The following is an 18,106-nucleotide window of genomic DNA, read 5'->3' as shown; positions in this document are numbered from 1 at the left end:
TCGTTAATTAGAATTATTTCAATTTTTAAATTACTAATTGAAAGAAAACTAGGTTTCAGAGGTACGTTTAAATCTTTTCTATATCCCATTCAGTACGTTGTCTACTAAGGCTCTTGAACGCGAAGCTTTTTTGCTCGAAAAATATGCCGAGGTCGATTCGATTCACTATGCCGTCAAGATGACCAGAATGCGGAAAAGCATTACGACTAATTCGTGGCGTCAGGAAGGAATGGATTCCGAAGTATGAAGTCGTATAAGCAACAGCTACCGGCAGTTTGGTGATAAAGGTGTAAGGACATCGATTAATACTCGTTTTCATAGCTGTAGTAAAAGCGGGTAACACGATTACAGGCAACATTTACGGAAGCCGAACGAGCTGTTAACTGTACGGTATTTTTGCAACGGAACGTTCATAATCGCGAGCGTTTTATGAAACGAAACTTTCTTCTTTTTACGGTTGCACTGACGCGTCTTTTATGAGCCGCGCGTGTTTAGAGCCTGATATGGAAGTGGGTGTATTATTAACTGAACAGTTGCGTGTCACGTTTTTAGCTGAACATCGTGAATATTTCACCGAGTTTACCGACTATGAGATAAACGAGAAATCTGCGGACTGAAACGTATATATATGTGGAGGTTGTTGCACACTTTAACATATTGCGTCAAAGGTGTATTAAATTAAGAACTTATGGTGTCTGATTTAGTTGGAATAAAATTGTAATTATATTTGCTACAATCTCTTTCAGAAAAATATTTGGAAATTTTGAAAGAAAGGATTTGTAATATTATAGCGATACGCATAAAGAAGAAGAAAAGAATACAAATAATTACAACATACCACATACGTACAACATACCATACACGTATAAATAATAAAGTTGCTTCTTTTCAATTTAGTGTGGTACGGTTGTAAAATACGCCACAATTTAATTTAACGATGTTTAATTTTATGTTTTCTTTTTCGTACCTTACGTAACAACTGTTACTGCAATTCCACATTTTTCACAATTTCGCTTAGCTTACTACGGCGCTATTCGCATACGATTTTACATATTCCCTCATCCATTTACGAATTGTTCTCCATACGGAATCTTTCGCTTTAATAACACCATGTTGACCTTCTCCTTAACGATGCTTTCCAGCAATAAAACACATCTCTCTCGTGGAGTATCGAGGTAAATCCAAGGAAACGAACGGCTAGCGAAACCGCAGTCGGGTGCGATTCAAACGAGCGGGGATTTAAGCTGCTAGCGGATTCAGATTATCGAAGGAATCCTCTTAATCGACGCCAGAATAAATCGTTGCGAGGGTTTAATTAAGTTTTATAGTACGGGCATCCGAACCGCCGTTATGCATGCGTACCCGGCGTGTTATCTACGATACATCTTCATCTTGGCGACGCTAACTTGGCCGATCGAAGCATCCTGCCGATGCTACTCGCTCGCGCGCTCCTTCGCGATCTTATCGCGTCACGGCGAAAAACAACAGGTGTACGAAATCACGGCACCCTCTTCGAGATCTACCGACGACTCTCTTGTTCTTCTTTACGACCGCGCCGAATTTTAAATAGAATCTTACGACTGTGCCCTCGTCTTTGCCCGACGATGTTGCATCTGCTTGTTTTTCGTATCTCGACGAGATAATTTAACGTTGATCTTGCTAGATGATTGTACAGTTAGAGAGATAATATCTTGTCGATCAGTAAATGATAGTTAAAATTGGGAAATTGAAATAGTAAACGATGTAGAGAGTCAGTAAATTCTATATCAAAGAAGATCATTTGAGAGCTACTTTAAGATATAGTAGTCTACGTTATATATACGCAAAATTTTCTGGCATGTTCGACACTTTCCTTGGTAATCCAATAATCCATTATCATGTTTCGAATGAAACTAACGGATCTTGATATCATATAACTCCACTGATTCCCCAAATATGTATGTATTTATTGCTGATATAAAGCTTAATCTAATATATGTTGAAGTAATTACTTCAAGAAAAACTCTACAACTTTTCTTCGCTATATCCGTGATCTAGAGATTGCTATTACGAAAAGAATAGAATTTAGTGAAAAAAATTCGAACTAAAGAGAGGTCCATATTATTGTGCCCTTGAATATAAATTTTGTTTTGGATTGCAAGGTCTAGAAACAAAAGAGCTATAAGTAGATTTCTATTGCTGTTTCTTGTTAATGTCCTTTGCTATAAATATATGAACGTGCCCCCTATCATAGCTTCCTATTGTATTGTAACACTGTAACAGTGAGGATCTGGATCAGCATACACTATATCTGTACTTATACTTATACCTATACTTATTTCAATATATTTTTCTATTACAAATTCATCCACTCATTCCTCTATCAGTCAACCTCAACAATATATAACTATTTCTTAAATTACGATATCTATTTACTAAGCTTCTTTTCGCGATTGAAGGTACCCAAATAGTAAATCTTCCAATCTTCTGTACTGTGTCTAAGTAACCAAATTAGACAATATATTTAACGAGTAATGAAGTGAATATTTCAAATTCCTCTGAAAAGCCAGTAGTCCGTGAAACGAATTAAAAGCGAATCTCCATTAAAAGAATCCAAAAAACATAACTGATCATACAGCTGAACCTAACGGATTCTCTTAAATCTACCCCGCTTCCTTGCCAACGAAAGCTCCATTAACCCTTTTCCCAGCACCAACGTCTCAACCCTCTCTGAGCGATAGATATCGGTAGATAAACCGTCGAAGACTCGGTATCAGTCGGCTCCGTACCAAGAAGAGTTGGATTCGCGAGATTGTCGGCATACCAATCGTCCACGTACCCTACGCCCGATCGGCGAGCGAAGAGACCATCCATATAAAATCCAAAGGTGTTAAGCAAGGGGAGGCGCGCATGGAAGCTGAAACGGTGCCTCTCTCAAAGAGGGAACCGCGCATGGCGAGCGAGCGCCGGCTCGTAGGAATTGAAATTGATTTCAGTCGACTTCCATTACTCAAAGAGGACCGGGGAACGCGCACCGACAAAAGTCACAGACCGATCCTGCGTGGATAAGAGGCTTGCCCCCGTAGCCAGGACCCGGACTCCGCCAGTCGGACCAAGAGGTTTCGAGTCGGCCGTGGCCCAGGAATTCCTGGCGAGTTTTACCAGCGGGAGAGAGGGAATCCAGACTTTTCAGCTTCTTCTTCTTCTTCTTCTTCTTCTTCTCCTTCTTCTCTTCTCGTTCATACGTCGCCCCTCCATCGTGTCCCTGCGGTGGTGTGGAATCAATTTCGCAGCTGAACCGAGCTTGCCGACGATACGAGTGCTCGCTAGGGGATGAATGAAGAGACCTCGAGGGGGTGGTTGAAGGATGATGGTACTGGTTTTTGAAGGGTTGGCGAGGTGATGAAGTGGGTGGAATTAGTGGGCGAGGACCGTAGCGATGAATTGTTTATCTTGTTAATGGGGTTAATGGTGCTGAGGTTTGGTTAGGGCTTGCGCGGAAAACTGACGTTTGGTTTCTGCTTGATTGTTAATCTTTGGTGTATCGTGTTTATGTTTGGAATTGGAGGTATGGGATGAAGTTAATAGCGTAGCTGGTAGCGGTTGTTAACTCGGCAGTTAGATGATTTGGTGATTGAAGTTCCTTTTTTTATGGATGAGAATTTATAACTGGCAGAATTATTGATTTATTTCCTTGAAAATAAAAAGAAATCGTATGAAATAGAAAGTAACGTTTATGCCCCTTTAAGTTTCAATGAAATTCTTTTTAGGGAAATCTCTTTACATATTCTAGATCTTCTCTATATCTTAGAACTTCTAACGATTGAATCCTCGGTAATTCTTAGCCCTCTGCGTTATGAAGAATTCCCACTTCTCGAAACTGTCCAAAAATCACTTTCATGCTGTCCTGGTAACAGCATCTTCGTAGTCATTCACTAACCATGGAATTCCCGGCGGACTCGTCAGATTTTTCCATTGTGTCACCGGCCCCGCGCCCTTTATGACAGACGGCAATCGTTAGAGAAGCAAGACCACCCGGTAGGCACTACTCCAGAACTTCCGGAATCTTTCTATACTTGGGCTTCCTGGTAAGGGAGTTGGACTTCGCTTCGAGGAAGCCTACCTGCTGGAATCGTTCAGGGATTCAAGAAACTTTCGCTCGAATTCGTGAGTACACTGCTGTTATATCGGTACACGATCCTTTCGGCGAAACGAATAACAAACGACTGGACTATGCAGGTTCACTTATTATTCAGTTTTTTCATTAGATAAGACAATGGTGTATTGTGTTTTATAACCATTATTTTGCGAAACGATTGAGTACTTTAGAATTTTCGAAGAATCGTATCTTGCACGGAAATTTGCAGAATATTAATAAATAATAATAAATAATAATAATAAATGTACTACTACTTTTAATATATACGCCCCTTATACTTTTTCTTTTTGCTGTTAAACTATTAGTATGAACGAAATTCTATTTAGTGTCTAATCATTTGAGCTACAATCGGACTCCTATTATTTCAACAACTTAATAACGTTTTTATTATTCACAATTGAATTTGATAAAATTCTAACTTCTATAGTAACACCTTAATTTTCAATTTTCCTTGAGATTCGCTACGAACTTTTCATACTATCAGAAAGCAGTATGAAATTGACGTAAATGCAAAAGTAACACGTGCCGCTTGTGTGTAACAGGTCAGCAGTTCATTCTTAAGCATGCGTTTATAGTCAACATACCTATGTATATGTATGTTTAAACATATTCACGTAGTTAAGTTTAACTTGAACGCTGACTAATCAGAAATTCTAAAGGCAAAGACTAATTTCCATTTACTCTCGGCAGGTTCTTCGTCGACCGTCCAAACGTCTGGGTTTAATAGCTGTCGCTCTAAATTATAAAGTAATAGTTTCAACATATTTCGTGTTCCCACTTCGCTCTGCATACTAATAGACCACCTCCCACGCTGAAATTCCTGTGATCTAAGCAAACTATGCGCGGCGTCTTTTGTTGCGAATACACACTGCGGAATAATACGTATTCGAAGGCGTCCCAGGCATCCCCCAACACCTCGACATATTCCGATTCTACGCAGAACTAAATTCTACAAGATGAATGTAACCACCTTGTCATTGTAGCGGACAGATTATTTAAATAGAAAATTGTTTGTCACTAGACTTTATGGGAAGTTTAACGATGCAGAATCGCTGTGAATGAACATATAACGATAATACACGTGATAAGTCATATTTTCTAACTTTTATAGTAAAGCAGTTTCAAAATTCAATATACTGTCGACTGCTATTGTATTATCTAAATTGTCTATTTGCCTTATTCAGATCAGTAGGTTCAATAGATAGTTCACTTAATCGAGCACTAACTAAAATTTCGTTCGGATAAATGAACCATTCAGAAGCCATGAATCAAACTTTATAAATTAAAAAATGGAAAAAAATGATGTTATAAGCATCATTTTGTACGATTTATCTAAAAATGTACCATTACTTATACCATCTTCTTGCGACAGAGGAATTTATAAAAACAAGTAGTTTGTTGTTTTAGAAATTAATATTAACATATCTCTGAACAATAAAACTGAAAAGTGTATGCAGAATATGAAGTTAATCAATGTAGGACCCGAAAGAATCGATGGAATTTAACCTACTTTTTCATAACCGTCTCAAAAGATGTCCAAGAAGCAAACACACTAAACTTTCTTCGTCAATTTACAAAAATCAGCGGTTTATTTTCTGAGAAGCTGAAAAATAAATAAAAAATTTAAAAAAATGGGAAAAATGAAGTTAGTTGATGTGGCTCCTGAAAGACTCAAATAGAGTTCAACTGTTTTTTTTTTTTTTTGTAACCATTCCAGTTCCAAAAAAAATCTCTAAAAAAACGTTGAACTTTCTTCGTCAACTCCATCAATTCGCGCATCGAGTTGAAGGGAACTAGCTTAAGAACGTAAGACGCGTAACGCAGGAAGCCATGGAAATTTCTGGGCGGTGGAAGAATGGGCACGCTCATTCATAGCTGACGATGCGCCGTCGGAATCCGAGCGTAGGAGGCGTCCCGACGCGGCGCGGCACCGCGCAGCGGTATGTAAAGCCGAGTCCCGGGGAACCAGGCTCACGATGGTATCGCCGCTTGTTAAGGGGACTCCAGACTATCGCAGCGGGGTGCTTCCCTCGGCGGCGAACCTCCAAGAGAGCGCGAGCTCCTCTTCCGAAGCACCGCGCGTCCAGACGGATCGTTAAAAAGTAAGAGAAGTAATGGCCCTGTACCGAAAGTGGCGTCACGGATTCGACCGCGCGGCGAATCGGCTCTCGTGCACCGATTTCGAGACGGTACCAGCTCCGTCGAACTTCCTCATCATCCACGGAGAATAATTAGTCGGTGTTTTTTGTGGCTATGTATACGGTAGCTCGCAAAAAATATTCGAACACTTGTACAAAGTTTCTATAAATATACAGAAGTGTTCGTACTCTTATAATTATTGAACAATTAATATTTTTTCATTATATTTATACTACGATATTTATCAATAATAATACATGATGTAATAATCAAGCTTTTGTTCCATATGTATTGTTTATTGAAGTGCGTTATTGCAGTACGTTATAATGTAAATGGAAATTCGAACAATATATCGAATCATCGAATTCAATGATTTCAAGGACATGGATCTATCGCGACTACAGTTAAATTCTATTAGTACTATAATGAGACTTGGCTATCGTGATTATGTTGATGAAATTTGAAAGCGATATGAAGAGGTAATTGTTTGATTTGAAATATTATTTTCCACTGTTTTTTCTCGCAAGCCTCTATATATATAATCTAAAAAAATATTTAGCTTACAAAAATATTCGAATACTTATGGATATATTTCATGAACATATTATGCGTGTTACACGAAATATTTTGAAATTTCATTAGTACTGTAATAAGACTCGACTATCGTGATTATATTGATAAAGTTTGAAACCAATCTGTAAATATACATAGAAGCTACAAAATATTTGGTGCAGATACACGATTATAGAGTATCACTGTCAAACTAAATCCATTCTATTATAATATAAAATTGAAAACGTATAGTATTCAATATGCTCAGCATAAATATCATGCTGCATATTAATTCTTTACTAAACACACGTACGACAGTAAGTATATTGTAACTTGTACATGACAGGCTTTCATCCTTGAACACAAGAGCTGAAATGGCACGTACTGAATAATTTTTCAAAATTCGTATACGGTTTCGAAAATGACACGCTTATTAACATTTTCCTTAAATCTGGGAGTTATATTATTGTTATTATTAAGTACGTGGAAATTTTGCGTAAAATTTCTAATTCGTCATCGGTCAACATTGTGAAATCTAATAACAGACTACAACAAAAATAAAACAGAAATTAATATCTGTAGAATTTTGTACTCCCTTAATAAGCACCAGAAACGTTATTAAAAATTTTCCAGTAATCTCCACTGTTAACAAGTGTCAAACCTATCACCATTTTACAATAACTTCGTCCAAGTTCGAACAAAATCCAAGTAAAACGTGTAAACGAAAACAAGACAAAACTTCGCAGAGACAGCTCGGTTTCTTCTATTACATCCCGTTCTCTAACAAACTCTTATTAACTTCTGGAAGAAACTTGTCTCCATAATTGAAAAGCTAAGTTGACCCAAATAGTTTTCCTGGTCGTTCGAACGAAACAAAATTATCCAATTCTTACGGCCGTTAAGAGCGAACCGATAAGCAATCCTCAATTAGCCAACCCTTCCTTTCTCCTTTCTTTCTCTCTATCCAGATTGGGTTCCTATCGGCCTCGATTATTATTTTCGTTTCTCTGCTCGTTTTAATATCGCCTCGCTATGGCGGCCAGTTAGAAGGCGGCGTATCCCCTAAAAAAGTGAAATATCGTTTTATGGTAATCCACGATGCATCGTATATCAGCCCTGTGTTCCTTTTCCCTGTGTCTTTTCTTCTTCTTTTTTTTTTTTCTCCTCTCGGACATCCGCTTTTGGATACAACCGGCCCACTAGGCATATATTATATATCAGTTGTGTTTATTAGGGAGCGAAAAACGTGTCTACTGTGCTCCACCGGCCTAGAGGCGGCCAGCCACAAAGGAAGAAGCCAAGACAAGGTAGTTTGTTGGGGAGCAGCTTACAGGGAACCAACACGAGCTACTTGTTTGCACGAACGGGCCGGTCACCCACATAACGTTTACACAAGAGAACAGGAGCCTCGCGCTTATCGGCCACCATACTGTTTATCGTTATTAAAATACGCTTAAACGTAACCTGTAAGCCATCACGTTTTAAGGTTTCAAAGACTTGAAACGGTTACACGACACTTGTTGGTTGACAGCATTTTTTCATGCTTTCTTTTAAGTCGCGAAGAAACAAGGTCTCTTTTAATGCTGTTTGCATGATCGTTAACGAGATTAAGCGTCGAGCTGTGATACTGGAACATGAGCTGTCGTTGTGTGCTTTGTAAGTACCTCGTTCGCGGTATTATTTGCTAATCTTGCGGTGAGAAGCTGTATGAAAGTCAATTTACATCTATTTATTTTAAATATTAGTAGGTTGTAACAGGAAATGTACGATTTTCAATGATTGTTGTTTTATTGAATACTGAAATATATTACAGAACTTAAATCACATATGGAAGAGGAAATTTTCAGTTTTAAAACGATACACTAGAGTGTATGTATAAACATAAAAGTATTTGTTGGAAAAGAAAAATGTTCTAAATAAATGCAAGAAAAGTAAGGTTTTATATATTTCAGACTAATAATTTGTATAATTATTAATATAAAGTATCTTTTTTATTATCGTATCGTATTTAAACCATTATTTACTATCTACTGTATTAATCAAAATTCTTCAAAAGACCAATTTAAAAAATAGAAGAAAGAATACACGCGTACATATGGCAAAATAAAAAGATAAACTAAAGAGGAAGAAACAATTTAAGATCGTTGGACCGGTTATACCGAACGAGACGGTGAACAATGCGAGAGGATAGGAAACGCGGAGGCTTAATTACAAAGTCGTAGAGGCATTCGACCGTCCGGTAGAGGCCGGTGGACATGCAATGCATCGTTGGTGGATAAAAAGCGGCAGACGTGTGCAAAGCATCGAGAGATAATCACTGCCACGTGACTGCTGCCACGTTGACCCGTTTTTGCGAGCATTACGTATCCCTAATCCGGCCCAACAGGCGCCATAATTGTTTCGCTTCTGTCCAAACTTCGCCACCGGGCGTAATCCAGTGAACGTGCTTCAGGAATTTTTAAGGTAGATTTAAGCCGATCGCCGCTTCCCCTTTTTATCGTTCCCACCTGAATTCCGTCGTTCTTTCAACGATCCACGTGTTTTACTTTCGCCGCCATGCTGTGGGTTTCACTCTCGATAACGAGGGTTCCGTAAAAACGATACATATAACCCAGGACGTAAACATCGTAAACTGATACTTAACGAACTGAGACTGAATTACTCTTCTTTGTCTTTTAGTATTTATATGGATATTTATTATAACGCAATTAATGCATGGTTAATAATTATCAGTCTAGAGAATAATTATTTTCATAATCCTACATAAATGTATTATAAACTAAGTGTATCGTTAAATGTATCAGATTGATGGATTTGGATTTCTTTATATTTTTATTTCATTAACTTTCGTATTCTAATTTCTAGCACTATAGATGATTTCACTGGAAAAATTACGAAATCGATGAATTTTATTTTCCTCATATTTTCATATAATTAATTTTTGTAATTCGTACTTCGTGAAATTTGCAGATTACAGGATATGATCACGTTATACATAAATTATAAACGAGTCAAAATATTCATCAGCACGAAAAACATGTATATAACCAAAGAATATTTATTTACAGAACTCCTTCCAAGACTATTAATTTCGAATGACACCAGCCAACAGCCTACAACGAGATAAAAAGCGAAAATTAATTAAACTCTCTTCTATGCAAAAGTCCAGTTCTTCTCCGATCCTATTAATAAATTTAAATAATTCCCGTCGCGTAACCTTTCGCGTATTCTAAGGGAGGCTTTTGTAATCGGCCTCGCTTTTGTTTTGGAGCGGCGAGCGCCAAGCGGCCTGGCCCCGGCTATCGTCTGATCTCGGTCTTTAAATCTCCTTCATTTATAAGCGCCTCTTAACGATTTCTTCTCCGCAGGATCCGCCGATTTAGTGCACGCGAATGGAAATGCCTTTCGAACGAATTTGTCGGGTCGGATCTGACGAGCCGACAAATACCGATCACGGCGACGTGGACATTTCCTTATCGTAATGGCTTCTTAGAACCAGGTTCTTATCAATTTTACAAACCGGTCCGGTAATCTTTATTAATTGGATGTTGCTCGCGAATCATTCCATCCTTCCTTTGTTATTGCGCCGATATACGCGTCTGTATGATTATTTGCCGCGAAAACCTGGCTATTTCGAATTTAGCCTGATCTCTCGAGACTATAAAATAGCATCCATACGATGGCGAGTAATTCAATGACGTACAATGTTCAGTAACTAATTTTAATTTCTTATTTTTTATAATATATATTTATGTCATTTTTAATCTCCTTGTTTATTACTGCTTCTTCTCGTACAACAAAGTAGCATATAATAATATGTTTATTGATAGGACCGCATCATCGATAATAAACCTTCTTTATTTCTTTATGTATATTGCAATATTTTTTAAATTACGACTTCGAATATTAAAAAAGCTATAAGAGACCGCTGAAGCCACGGAATATACCGTAAATAAAATGCTGGATGCTCGTCAAAAGACGAGTCTTCGATTTATTATATGTAGAATCAGCTATTTTCGCGCGGTAAAAAATTCACAGGTAGAAAAAAGAGGAGAAACGTCGAATGCAAATAAAAAGGAAGATCCACCGATGGAATAATCCAGTCGGTGATCAAAGCACGGTTTCGAGCAGCCGACGAAGCCGTCGGCTAATTAAGCGCCGGCGGATTTCTCGATGCGGCTGTGGGACTCGCGAAAACATTACATGATCGGTCGTCGTATACGATTACGCGGTTTTTATCCGTGAAAAAAGGCGCGCACTGCCGCGTGGAAGCCCGTATTCGTGGCCGTTTCCATAGCACGTTCATGGCCATGCCGGGACATCACAGGCAGCTTCCGATCTTTTGAATATTCCCACTCGCGGACCCGCGCACACGCCGTGCCGGAAGACTCTTTTCCTTATAAGCTTCGCTCTTTTTAGCGCTCGTTCCTCCGCTTGGCAGTCAGGATTTTTAATTAGATTTTTGCTACCACTCGCGAACAAACTAGGCAGTGGATACTTAGGATCGAAAGGGAAGGGTTTCTTTGATGCCCGTCCTTCTTTTTCGGACCTTAGAATATGAAGACAAAGCGTTATCCAATTTAATTTTTAATGTCAATATTAGCTATAGGAGTAGTTCATCTATCAAGGTGCAGAAATGCTCTTGAAAAAAAACCTTTCATTTCCCACTCAAGTTTCATTCGATTTGTAATAATCAAAGATCACATAAAAATCTCCTGTGCTTTTTTTTTAATGATGTAAATATACACCATATATTACGATTTACATTGTAAATTAAAATTATTCAAATCCAAAGTCTCTTTGCTCTAATTTCTATATAACTTCTATATTGTTAAATTATTACATATTATATAAATAGTCGTTGATACAACCACAAGATACGACATTCAAATAAATAAATGAGTAATACAAATCTATTGGAATAATTCTCCAATAAAAATTCGTACACGTTCGAAAACAAGCCCAAATCCCTGGAAAAAATCCAAACTCTTTTCCGTCGAACGTCCTCCATACCAAATTCATCGTCGACTCTTTACAACTTAAACCTTAAACATTTACCCTGCTAATTCGTCAGTCTTCCATCCAAAGATTCGTTCAATTCTAACCGCAACGCAATGGAGCTGGAAGGTCGTGCTCTTCGAAGCACGGACACAATCTGCCCTCTCTCCGAGCTCGCTTACCTCTCTCGCATTGAGCAGGCATAACCGATCGGGACCGAAATCGAGCATACGAGGTGCTCATTGGCCGTGACAGCGAACAGGGTGAGCAGTGGGGATGTGTAGTGGCGAGAGACTAGAAGAAAGAGGCTGTCGGCATAGTTCAAAGAGGATGGTGACATGTGACCGGCATTGTGAGCCACGGAGCCTCTCTATGCCGTGCGGTTATGCGCTTTTCTATTGCGATGAAACGGTCTCTCCCGCTTTGACGGCCGCCTCTGCCGACGTCTCCTCCTCGGGGCAAGGCCTGAAAACCGATTCGCATCCCTTAAGCCCTGGCGGAGTGCTCGGGCGCGTACGCCACCACGCGTTCCCTTAACGCCGCGGCCACAAACGTTGTTACTTTTGCGGTGCTTCAAAGTACACCGTGACGAACCACTTTGTAACGGTGCTACCCTTTCTCTCCAGGCTCTCTGTGCGTTTCTATGCGAGAATTGGTAGGGACTTCGTAGCTTCGCTCGATTAGTGACACGCCTTATACGCGGTAGCGTATGTGCGCCTTCCGAACATCTTTGAAAGATCTTAGTTGTGTTTGGATAGGCGAGGATAATTGGCCAGGTGAAGTGAAGAATGACGTATAATTAGATACGGGGGTTTTAGGATATACATACTATGAAATGGCTATTTTTATTCAATAGAATGCTACGAAGTTTTGGGACTTTTTGCGAGGTTTATGTGAAAATGACTAGGGGATGCTTTATTGTTATATGGTTTATTGTTGAGAAACAAATATAATGGAAGATCAAAGTACATATTCGTATAGTTGGTTGAATGTAGAAATGTAAATTATATATTATACACGCTTACCGCAACGAATGATTGGAAGAAGAGTATTAGAAATTCTTGTACTTTTTAATTTTGAAGTTTTAAAATTCCGAGGAATTAGAATCTGGTTTGAGAAACTAAAAGTTTACAACAACCATGATCTAGAATATTAACGACATTAGTATAAACATATTATACAATTTCACATGCTGAACTACAATTCAGAAGATATTATTGTACATGTGTATAATAATAAGAATGAATAAGAAAGACTTTATTCGAAATAGAAAATAATCAAATCACCTTTATCACAAACAAATCAACAATTAATACGAAATATCCCGTCATAAACAAACAACATTTTTAGAAGAATCTTCTTCTACGTGATTTGTAACATAGTAATTTCTATAACGAATCGTTCCGCTTCTAAAACTTTCATGTTTTTCCAAATGTCTACGTTATGTTAATGGTATGCGACAGTGACTTTACTTGTTGATTGGTGATCTCGTTTTACATAAACAGTCTTAACTCGTGAGTATAAGAAGAACTTGGCAAGTGGCGTGGCTTGTTGCCTTGTAGTACGGTACCCGGGGATTGTGCGGTATTGAAATAGGTTTGCATTTCAAATTAACACGGTTCGCGGATCAAAATGAAGCATAATGACGCACTTTATACTTCGACGTGTACTGTGCTGCGCATTTCGTACTTCAGCATAAACCGTGGTAACGTGTTTGGACATCAAAGCGAGCCGCGAAACCTCGCGCCGTGTTTTCAAAGGATTCGCGTGTTTTGTGCCTATTCTGAATTCGACTTTTATTCATTTGCAGAAACAAAACCGTGCGTCGTTCACAGCGCTTTCTTTGGAGCGCGCCACGTGCAAACAATGTACCGCCGACGTCGTTTTGAAATTATGCAACTCGTTGGCCTTCTCCTTCTACCGAAGTGCTTTTTAAAGGCAAGATTCTCTGATTTCTTCAATATCGTTAGCATAAAGAAAAGCAAAATAGTTGCCAGAGTTTGGATGTTTGAAAAAAACACATATTTTTATAGAAAGTTAACAGTAAAGGCAATAAATTCTTTTGTTTCTACAAGGTTTCAACTATCCACGTACTGTACATATTTTGTATATTTTAAATATTTCGAAGCTTCCGTATCCTTGTTAAGAACATCGAAACTCAAAATTGAAGCGTGTAATTGTATTATGTAAAGTTTTAAATCTATTATATTTTCCTAGAATATTATAATATAAGAATATCCGTGAATTTTAAAACACTATAAATATAGAATATAATCATAAATTAAAATTAAATTAAACTTGGTATAATTATTTAGATCACTATATCAAGTTACATATTAATTTTAACCGGTAGAAATCATATTTAATTGATTTAGTCTTAATTAGACTAATATTTACGAAATCTGGTTATTTGCTGCCTACATTAACCAGGTGATTAACCATCATTAAATTTCGCTATCATCGTATTAGAACATCGAAATATGGGTCGAAGCATGTTATTTTGGTTGGGGATCGACAAAACAACGGTACGATTCCTGCTGGTACCTAGAACAATCCCACAACCGGTCACCGGAGCAAAGGATGTTCGATCGTGGCCGCGCGGTCCAATTCGTGGAACACAGAAGACACGTATCGCGGCGATCTAAAGACGAGGCAACGATATTACGGTGGGGCCACGAAAAGGACACGTGTTCCGGACACGTGTGTCCTCCTCTTGTACTTATCTAGTGGCCTATCTAACCGCATTGTATCCTGGCCCATTGTAGGTACGTGGGCCGGCTTCCTATGCACTGTCGGCCATCACCAAAGCTCCCCCTATAAATTCAAGGAGGTTAATGAAGCGGGCTGGATTCAGTTTCAGATTTTCCAAGACACCGCTTGCCTCCGATATCGTAAGATTTCGATGAAACTCATGATGATTTTCATAAGAATTGCTAATTAACTCTGATGTATTTTTTGGATCACTTTCATCCCAGCTATGTTTTTGTTGGAGAGTCTGGAAAAGAATAGGAAAAAAGCATGTTGATACGCATGATTTTTTGTTTCAATTTCATGCGAAGTTCTAAACGTTGAAGATGTTTAACAATTAATGATCTCTGCTTGTTAAAACAGAGGTAAAATTGGAATATAAAAATTTCAGCAGGATTAATGTTTAAATGTTTGGGAAATTACTTTCGATTATAAATTTATTTGTAACTTGTAATTATGATCGTATACAGGCTGTTAGATCTACGTTAGTTGCAAATTCAAAATTGTAATTTGCCCGTAAAAAATGTATTTCAGCTTCCCTGTTGATTAACTAGATTTTATTCCTCTTAATGAATATGTAAGCACATTAAAATGTATACTCTAATTCTTCAACATCCCGTATATATTAATATTTAAAACGTTCATAAACCAGGCTCTAGGAACATATTTTCGTGATAAGACGTATTTTCATGTAATGCTTAATAGTAGAACCTTGTAATTAAATCCTTTTAAATTTATACGTTCCTCTGATTCAGAAAACTAACGTAATTTAAACCGAAAATTCGTTAAAACCGATTGCAAAATTTCCACAATTCCAACTTCGTTCTACAAACAGACAAAATGATGTTCGAATCTTCCCAACGAAGTCCCTTAAAGTTCCACTAATAACAATCTCGCAAGAGTAGTACGGTTTGCAATCGGGGAATTACAAGTTCCTGAACTTGCAGGATTATCGCGTTATTTAGTGAATCCACTAGACCACTGCAACCCTAGCGAATTGCAAGTTACTTACCCCGACGATTGCTTAGTAGTTTCACTAGGTGGTAATTGAAAAACCATACATGAAAATAGAATTTCATAAGTCGAGTAGAACTTGTAACTGGAAATTCAACAAACTTGCTAAAAACATCGAATTCCGTCGATACTAATTTTTATTTACACCATACCCTTCTGAATTATTTAAAATCAATTTCGTTTCGTTGCGAGATCTATATTACGATCTCTTTAAAGTACGATAGAGTTTTTCAAATCAGTGGAATATTTGTGTCGAGCTATAATATGTCGAATTATTACAATATATGTAATAAGCTTTTCTTACAAAATATTTGAACCATCAAATTCGTATGAATTTACTTTTAATGGATGTGCACCTGCGTGCGATTTGTTCTATCGTACAAAATCAGTTCCTCGTCGAGATTACAATCTCTGTATTGAATATTCGTGTATCCCGGTCAGATTTGGAAACAGTTAAGGGGAAAGAATAAAACAGTCTACGGATTACATGATCGTGCAACAGCTCGTGGACATCGACATGCATTACGTTAACTTATCGAGTGCTTGGCAACCGCATCGGCACCGAAGTACATAGCAATAACAATAAAATAAAGGCTTATGGGGCCGCAGTCGGGATCGTTTTCGCGAAAAGGCACCGAAACGGCATTATCGATATTTATTTAACCACGTCCCCTGTAATATTCGGAACGATTGCCGGCATTTAAAAGCGTTTGACGTCACTGTAGGTGTTCGCTCCCTCTGCAACGTAATATTGTGTGCAGGCGTGCGCGAGCGACCGTCGAATAATAATTAGAGGATCCATCGGCGCTGGTGGTCGCGCTTTTACCATAACTCTTGGTCCCCTCTTGTCGTCTTAAAAATGCTTTATTCTCGATCCTGGAATCGTACCTGTGACGCAAACGACCGAAGAACGGGATAACAAGGCCAACAAGGCTACTCTTTCCTCGCGCGTTATTGCCGTGAACGGCGAGTTTAAGCTTTAAACGAGACTTGCTCGTCTGCATCCGAAACTAAATCGTCGAAGTTCGTCGTCGTAACTCGGGGATGGAGTAGTGATGCGATCGACATCGAACCAAGATATACGATAAACAGCAATTTCGCGGTGAATGTAAAACAGAAAAAGGGAAACTATGGTGTTAATTCAATTTGGAATTTCGGCGTCGAAATTACCGCGTGCCCGCGATTATGGTAATGCGGACCAGTCGGGATGGCTGGCAGCGCGCTGTCAGAGGAACGATAAATTTTCATAAATCATGTTGCATGCGAGCGTCCGCTGCGCGATATTTCATGCTAATTTCGCAAATTGCCAGCTTCGACGGCTTTTTGATTCTAGAATCGAATCAGTTTAGCTACGGAAAGCGGCGAGATGAAAGCCACCCCGATGTTTACATAATGTTGGTTCACCACGAACCTCGGCTCCCATCCCTCGCTAATTCTAACTTCCCTCCTCTTACGATTTTCCTACGTACATCCACCTCGGACTATTCTCCTCCCATCACCGATTCCCATTTCTATTTCCATCGAAGTTTTCTTCCATGATTTTTCCTACTTGGTCCATTTTATCTGCTGTCCTACTTCTTGGAACATCCCCTTCACGATCATTGTACCATTATCCCAGCCTTATCGTCGCCTCCTTATCTGCAAACCAGATCAGATCCTCTCGTTTATTTTTCTTTCACTGATTGCAGATCTCTTGTACGTCCCCTTAAAATCCTTGTTCTTTCAGACAACTCCTTTTTTCCTTTGTTCTCGGTTTTCTCGAGCTAATCAACGACTACTTCTCCTTTCATCGCTTTCAACTTACTATCTTTGGGTTTTTCTTTTTCCTTCTATCCTTCGTCGTTTGTTCTTTCGCATTTGCTACATTTCGTCCCTTTCTTTCGTCTAATTCTTACTTTCGTCTGATACCAACCCCTCAACCCCTCTCTACATTCATTCAGTCCTCTTCTTAGACCAGAGGCGTCCCGCTTTATTCTTAGTCCTTGGTTCGAACGCGACACACGCATCCACCGTTCCTGCGTGGCGAGCTGCGTGGCGAACATCAAACGTGCCGACAGCCACGATGTGCACCTGCCTCCGTCACGCGTCCAGGTAAACGGTTCGTTCTGTCCTTTTCCCGCCCCTTATACGAGCATTCTCATTACTCCCACTCTACGGCGCCGTACTCTCGCCAGGGCCGTATATGTTGCTCGCTCGTGTACTATCCTGGATAAACAGTGTCTTTGATCTGCTACGCATATAGGCACCCTTGGCAGTTGAATAAATTCTGAAAACCCAAGTCGTCTCGTTTAAAATGTATATCCTTGTTTAGTTTCATTCGGTTCTTGTTTTTTATTTGCGATTTGTATTATTTGTTGAGATTCTGACATTTGTTTTCTTCTATATGTTTACATTATGTATACATATGCGTGTATATTCTGTACTGCAGCGTAGCAGTCCTGATAAAATTTGTAGTCACGAAAAAATTTGTATTAGAACGGCGGTGCCCTTTGATCCACCGATACAGTTAAATGAAAT

The sequence above is a fragment of the Bombus pyrosoma genome, linkage group LG1 (assembly GCF_014825855.1).
Source record: "Bombus pyrosoma isolate SC7728 linkage group LG1, ASM1482585v1, whole genome shotgun sequence".
In the NCBI taxonomy this organism is placed as follows: domain Eukaryota; kingdom Metazoa; phylum Arthropoda; class Insecta; order Hymenoptera; family Apidae; genus Bombus; species Bombus pyrosoma.
Note: the sequence above shows the minus strand (reverse complement) of the source record.